Here is a 5840-nt window from a genome sequence, read left to right as displayed (position 1 = left end):
CACCTTACCAAGCATGACATCCTTCTCCAGGGAATGGTCCTTTCTGATAACATGACCAAAATAGGTGAGACAAAGTCTGGCCATTCTCACTTCCAAGGAGCATTCCAAATTTGTTAGTTCTCTTAGCAGTCCGTGGTACTTTCAGCATTCTTTGCCAGCACCACAACTTCTTCTTCAGTCTTCCTTATTCTTTGTCCGGCTCTCAAGTGTGTATGAGGCAATTGACTATATCATGGTTTGTGTCAGGCTCGTCTTAGTCCTCAAGGAAATGTCTTTGCTCCTCTGCACTTGAAAAATGTCCTTTGCAGTCAACTTGCCCAATGCTATACATTGTCTAATGTCCTGACTGCTGCTTCTACTGGCATCGATTGTAGAATCAAGCGAAGTGAAGTCTTTGACAACTTCAGTCTTTTCTCCATTTATCGTGATACAGCTTATAGGTCCAGTTGTAAGGATTTTTGTTTTCTTTATATTGAGATGTAATCCATACTGCAGACTGTGTTCTTCAATCTTCATCAGTAAGTGCTTCAAATCACCCTTACTTTCAGGAAGCAAAGTTTTGTCATCAGCGTATCGCAGGTTGTTAATGATTCTTCCTCCAATCTTGATACTTCTTCTTCATATTGTCCAGTTTATTGGATTATTTTCTCAGCATATAGATTCAGTAAACATGGTGAAACTTATTTTAAACCATGCACTGTCTCCTTGTTCTATTTGAAGGGCAGCTTCCTGGTCTATGTACAGGTTCCTTATGAGTACAATTAAGTGTTCTGGAATTTCCATTCTTCTTAATGTTATCCATAATTTGTTATGATCCATACAATCAAATGCTTTTGCATAGTCAATAAAGCACAAGTAAACATCTTTCTGGTATTCTTTGCTTTGAGCCAAGATCCATCTGACATCAGCAATGATATCCCTTGTTCCACATCCTCTTCTGAATCAAGCTTGCATCTCTGGAAGTTCTCTGTCAATATACTGCTGCAACCATTCTTTTAATTATCTTCAGTAAGATTTTACTTGCACGGGATATTAATGATATTGTTTGATAATTTCCACATTCTGTGGGATCACCTTTCTTTGTAATGGGTACAAATATTGATCTCTTCCAGTCAGTTGGCCAGGTAGCTGTCTTCTAAATCTCTTGGTATAACTGAGTGAGTGCCTCCAATGGGGCATCCGTTTGTTGAAATTATCTCAATGGGTAGTCCATCAATTCCTGAAGCCTTGTTCTTCGCCAATTCTTTCAGTGCAGCTTCAACTTCTTCCTTCAATATCATTTGTTCTTGAACATATGCCACCTCCTGAAATGGATGAAGATTGAGCAGTTCTTTTTGGTACAGTAACTGTGTATTCCTTCCATCTTCTTTTGATACTTCCGGCATCATTAAATATTTTGCCCATAGAATCTTTTAATATTGCAACTCAAGGCTTAAATTTCTTCCTCAGTTCTTTCAGCCTGAGAAATGCCAAGTCTATTCTTCCTTTTTGGTTTTTTTAACTCCAATTCTTTGCACATTTCATTATTATAATAATTGGCTTTGTCTGCTTGAGCTTCTCTTTGAAATCTTCTGTTCACCTGTTTTATCTTGTCATTTCTTCCATTGACTTTAGCTACTCTCCACTCAAGGGCAAGTTTCAGAGTCTCTTCTGACATCCATTTTGGTCTTTTCTTCTTTTCTTGTCTTTTTAATGACCTCTTGGTTTTTTCATGGATGATGCTCTTGATGTCATCCCACAATTCTTCTGGCTTTCGGTCATTGGTGTTCAATGCATCAAATCTATTCTTTAGGTGGTCTCTAAATTCAGGAGTGATATATTCAAGGTCATATTTTGGCTCTCGTAGACTTATTTTGTCTTCAACTTCAAGGTGAACTTGCATATGAGCAGTTGATGGTCTATCCCACAATAAGCTCCTGGCCTGGTTTTGGCTGAAGATATTGAGCTTCTCCGTTGCCTCTTGCCACAGATGTAGTCAATCTGTTCCCTGTGTACTCCATCTGGTGAAGTTCATGTGTGTAGCTGCCATTTGTGTTGTTGAAAAAAATGTATTATTATAAATAAGCTTAAATTTTGGTGATATATGTGAAATATTTAAACTCAAAATTTGTATACTCTGTTTAGATAGCATTACGATATTTTGCAAGTGAATGGGACATTTCTTAATTCACACCAGTTAATGATAGTGTATGTGTCAAAATGCATACTGGCTCACCAGACTGAGTTAATGTATGTATTTCATGGAGAATTTATTATTCACTTTTATAAACACTAAGGAGCTCTGGTGGTGTAGTGGTTAAAGCATTTGACTGCTAACCAAAAAGTTGGTGGTTCAAACCCACCAGCTACTCTGTGAAAGAAAGGTGAGGCAGTCTGCTTCCATAAAGATTTACAGCCTTGGAAATGCAATGGGGGTCACTATGGGTCAGAATCAACTTAATGGAAGTGAGTTGGTTTTTGGTTTTGTAAATACTGAGAGATAATTTGTGCTTTCTTTGGCTCAGAGTGTCAGAAAGGCTGACTTCCATATTCTCTGCATCTAGGGGAAAGAAAGGAGATCAGATAGCACAGTGGTTAAGTGTTAGGGCTGCTACTAGAAAGATCTGCAGTTTGACCCCACCAGCATGAGTGAAGAAAGATGAGGTAGTTTGCTTCTGTAAATATTTATCGGCTAGGAAATCCTATGGGGCAGTTCTATCCTGTCACTATGAGTCAGAATTGACTCATCGGCAGTAGGTTTTTTAGGTGGCAAAGAGCACATGAGAACAAAATGAGGGCCAATACATTTTTTTAAAAGATTATATTTATTTTTCTTTTTATCCCCCCCATTGTGAAATGGAAGCATATAATATTTTATGACATGGTTTAAATAAATAAAGTCATTTAGATGCTGGAAAATTTACTTAACCTATTCATTCATTCTTTCATTAAATCATTCATTAAATGAATAATTATTGCAAATCCACTGGTTCGGTAAGTGAGTGAAATTCTAAATAAGTCTAAGAGTGTTTCTTGTTTTTTAACAGTTTTTAAACTAACTCATTTTTTATGTCAACCAAGTAAGCATAAATGGTGGCAAAGGAGTTCTGGTGGTGCAATGGTTTAGTGTTCAGCTGCTAACCAAAAGGTCAGCAGTTGGAACCCATCAGCCACTTTGTGTGAGAAAAGACCTGGTGATCTGTTCTCATAAAAATTACAATCTAGGAAACCCAATGGGGCAATTCTACTCTGACCTGTATGGTCACTATCAGTGGAATCTACTTGGCTGCACACAACAACAACAGCAATGTGGTATATTGGTTAATATCAAAGGTTTGGTGGCAAAGAGAAGAGGTTTGAATTATCCTAGCTGTGCGGTGTATTAGGGCACTATCTCAGGCAGGCTACTCCATCTCTGTAAGAGTTAGACTGTTCAAAATAGAGGATAAATGTAAATGTCAAAGTGGAATAATAATAATATATATCTTAAAGAGTTGTTGTCAAAATTAAATGAGGTAATAGATGCAAAGTGCTTAACACAGTATTTGACATACATTAAGTATTTGATAAATGGTAGTTATTATTTTTATATTATGTCAAGAACATATTTAATCTTTTTGTTCTTTATAAAAAGGAGCACTCTATTTCAAAGGGAAGAATAATAAATGAAGATGAGGAAAGATTCAATATAATATGAAATATTAGTCAAGCCTTATATGGTTTCAATTGTATTTTTTTATTCAGCTGTAAAATCTTGAAAAAAATTTTCAATTATATAGCATTGCTTTCTTTTGTTTCTTCTTCTGCTAATAGCATAATGTCTCTCCCCAGGATTATATAAACAGTCAGTGACATAGGTTTATAAAGCATTTTTGCATAATAAAGGGGACAAAATATGCTTTTAAGAAAACTGCCTTTGTTTGAAAAAATTCTTAAATATTTTGAAGGAGATAAAATGCTGAGGACAGAAATCCAAGTCATATCTCCCTCTTCCTAATTGTCTGCATGAGAAAATGAAAAGAAGCATTTCTCTTTATTCCTGAGAAGGGAGAGGAGGAAACAGGTAAAATAATCATAGTGACAATAATAATAATTAAATAAGGGGAGAGAGCAAAGAACTGATGGATGGGAGAAAGTAACAAAATATAAATATAGTAAAATATTTATATCATTTAATAATGATGATTCTATTTTTGTTCTTATTATTGCTGTTAATATAATTCTCCTTTTTTTTTTTTTTTGCTATTTTAGTGATGATAAGCCAAAACCAAACCAGTTGCCATTGAGTTGATTTTGACTCATGGCAACCCAATGTGTGTAAGAAAGTACTGTGCTCCATAAGGTTGTCAATGGCCAATTTTTAGAAGTAGATTATCAGACCTTTTTCCATGATACTTCTGGGTGGACTCAAACCACGAACATTTCAGTTAGCTGCAGAACATGTCAACCACTTGTGCCACTCAGAAACAATAGTGATGAGTCTCTCAATTTTATGGGAACATTTGATTAATTTTTAGAGCTCTCAATATACAGCGCTACAATGTTGTGGCATAAAGATGTAGCATAATAAATGGAAAGAAGGAATCTAAAAATTTAAAAATGAATAGCTTGATTAGAATGATCTACTAAGTCTAGTTTGCCTAATGATCTCCATAGGAACATTCAAGCAATCAGCTCTTGTTTTTCCTTATGCTCTCTAATCACTTTATTAAGCACATTAATGGGATTTAGTATAAATGTCAAAAACAGTGCAAATGTAATCATATGTATATATCCACTTGTATTCAGTAAAAATATTTTAGGTAAAACAAAAACTCTTTTAACACAATTGGCCTATTCCATCCCATTGGAATGAATGTAAGCCACTCACTCAAGCACATTGAGAGAGTACCCTTAAACTTGTTTCAGACAGTGGCACTAAGATTCAAGCCAAAAATTTTCAGCCTGTGATAAATCTTTCTTCTTTGCTCCTTTGTGGTTTGTTTGCTTTGTTTTCTTTGGACTTACCACTAGTTGTTTACTATCTCTTTCAGGAAATACCACACAATAGGGTTCTTTATGTAGTTTTGACTCACAAAAGCCCTAGGACATTGACTTCTGTATTTGCTGAAGCCTCCATGACCACATTGAAAAGGAATATAATGATCTTACAATAGATGTCTGAAGCAGGTTAGAGTATTGTTTTCAGAGAATGTTAAAAGAATGTATTAGATCCTGTTAATACCCAATGTGGCATGTGGCATCCATAGGACAGGTTGCTATAAAAGCCCACTTCTCACAAAATTTACCAATAAAATCAAGTCCCATTCCTAGCATGTAGTTATATTTCATATTTAATATAATTATATTTTTAGGTGTCAGAAATGAATAGGAAACCACCTTAGGTATTTAAAGAATAGCTTACATGCTAAGACTTTATTGGGCAATGCTATAGCACAGAATTAAGAATCAAGGAAGTGAGATAAAGAAAGGAATGTATATACATCATTGTATTACTGAGCTGGTTATTTATTATTTATATATTGATGTTAAATTTATTATTTCCTTCTTTTTGGAAAATTAATTAATCTTAAGATCTTAAGAAAATTAATTAATCTTAATCATCTACTTTAATTCCATTCTTGAAGTCATTTAAAAATTTTTAATTTTATGTGGCTTCTTTGTGGATGTGCCTACAATTTGATTTTTTTCAGTCTTCCATGTACATTCAAAACTGTGGTTCTATCATGATTAGGTCCAAAGTTCATTTTATGTCAATTCAATTTTTTAATTTTGGATGTTCAGATCTGCTCTATCCTTACTGACTTCTGCTTTTTTTTTTTTTTTTTTCATTCTACATCCAATTTATTAGTAACTCTATC

The sequence above is a fragment of the Orycteropus afer genome, unplaced genomic scaffold (assembly GCF_000298275.1).
Source record: "Orycteropus afer afer isolate SDZICR_OR568_19922 unplaced genomic scaffold, OryAfe1.0 scaffold00097, whole genome shotgun sequence".
NCBI lineage: Eukaryota > Metazoa > Chordata > Mammalia > Tubulidentata > Orycteropodidae > Orycteropus > Orycteropus afer.
Note: the sequence above shows the minus strand (reverse complement) of the source record.